We start from the raw sequence: 2,185 nt of genomic DNA on the forward strand, positions 1-2,185 counted from the left end.
GGGGGGCGAGGGGGGGCTGGGGCAGGGAGGGAGGCAGGGAGAAGGCAGGGTGCCCGGGAGCTGCCCTTGGGCGCTGACTGCGGTGGGCAACCTCCTCTGCTGGGCACCCGGGCAGCCTGGGGACGCATGCCGCGTGCCGGGTACCGTGCATGCCCAGCAAAGAGCAGGGCGTGGATGTGCACACACGCACGCCTGTGTACAGGCAGACCACATGTGCATGAGCAGCACCCCAGCAGGCATAGACGGTGCACACATGCTTCTGTGCAGCGGCACGGTGTACCAGCGCCAGTGTGCACACAGACCCGTGCAACTGCCATGTATGCAGCCTCTTGGCACGTGTGCACGTGCACAAGTCAGCAGGAGTGCGCTGGCTTGGGTGCGCCTGTCACCACCAAAAGCCCTGGGTTTGGCAGGACCTGGATCTACATTTGCCCACAGCAGGGATCTCTGTGTGTGTGTGTGTGTGTGTGTGTGTGTGTGTACGCATACACATCACACGCCCCTGCCTGAGGACTCAGAGAGACAGAGGTGTGTGCAAGGCCCCCTCCCTCCCACAGCCAGCTCTTCCAGCAGCTCCTGCTGCAGCCTGGATCCACTTCCAGACCGGACTGACCGTGTTGGGTTGCTTCCCATAGCTAGGCCCTCCTGCCCCCCACAGCTGGTGACCCCCGACTTCCCCATGCTTGGGAATCAATGAATGGGGCCACAGCTGGGCCCGATGCTGCCCTGCTGGGAGCCCTGGCTGCAAAGTGGGGTAAGCCTTTCCCCACCAGCCTCAAGGCAGGGCACCAGGTGCCTCTCTTGGGGCTTAGTGCTCAGGATCTGCAGAGAGGGGCCTGACACCCAGGCTGTGCTCAGCACCCCCACCCCAGGTACCAGCCTCCTGGCTCAGCCTCACCCCACTCCCCTCTGCAAGCTCCCCCCATGGACCCAGCCATGTCCACAATGCCCCCCTGCCCTGGTGAGGGGCCGACTGGCTTCACAGCACTGCATACCCGCCATGTGCTAGACCTCATCCGACCCCAGCCAGGGTAGGTGGGGGCAGGTGGACCTGCAATCAGCCAGGTCCCCAGGGTCGCATGCCCCAGGCTGCGGCTCTCGGATTGCAGCATTCGGTCCTTCTGCGCTCGCTAATCCACGCAGCTGAAGGGAGGCCCCGGAGCCCTTTTTGCAAAGGCCTTTTAGCATCCGGAGAGCCTTGGGCCTGGCCTGGGAACCTCATGGCCCCAGCAGCCCGGAGGGGACCCAGGCTGATCCCAACCTGTGCTCTGATCCTTATGGAAGATGCCAAGCAGGTGCTAAGCACTTGGGACTGTGGCCAATTGAGGGGGCAGCCACATGGCTGGTGCCCTCCCATGTCCAGCTCTCACAGACATGGACATGGACAGGGAGACGTGTAGCATGGCAGGGTTGAGCTCTGGGAGGGAAAGCCAATGGGCATTTGCATGCATCTTGAAGGCACTGGGCCCAGGTCTCAGCAGGTGCAAGCCGGGGCCACGGCCTTGGAAGATGCTTCCACCCAACGCCTGCTCCTGTAGCCCTTCCTGCCGCAGCCCTGGGTCAGCACCGGCTCCTGGGCTGGGGGCTGAGCTCGGGGCAGGGAGGGCCTGGGAGCAAGGGAGCCTGTTGGGAGGCACGGAGGGGAACCCCCTGGCTTGCAGGACAGTGCGTGTTGGGGTGGAGTGTGAACGTGCGTGTTGTGGATGTACAAGTGTGTGTATGCACCTGCGTGTGCCTGCCCGTGCGTGCACGTGACTGTGTGTGTATATGTGAGTGAGACAGTGTGCATGACTGTGTGTGTATGTGGGACTGCATGCATGCATGTGCACGCACGTCTGCCTGCATGCACGCGTGCATTTGTGTGTGTACGCATGCATGCGTACGCAGCTCACTGCATGCCTGCATGTGACTCTGTGTTAGCCCGGCGCCCCAAACACGCCGCGCCACATCCGTGCCGCCAGTCCCCCCGCCCCGTGCCAGCCCCCTTTGCTCGGACACGTTTGTATTCCAGCGCCTGTGTCGCCAAGCGTAAGAAAGCCGCCCCCCACCGCAGCACCCCCTGCCCCCCACGCGCCCGCTGGCCGGAGCTGCAGAGCCCAGCTGTCAGGGCAGGCAGGCCCCGCGTGCAGCCAGGGCCGGGGGGCGGCGCGGGACCACATGGCCTCTGCAGATGGCTCGCAGGGAT

Source organism: Gavialis gangeticus, unplaced genomic scaffold (genome assembly GCF_001723915.1).
Source record: "Gavialis gangeticus isolate Ggan-Ray unplaced genomic scaffold, GavGan_comp1, whole genome shotgun sequence".
NCBI classification, from domain to species: domain Eukaryota; kingdom Metazoa; phylum Chordata; order Crocodylia; family Gavialidae; genus Gavialis; species Gavialis gangeticus.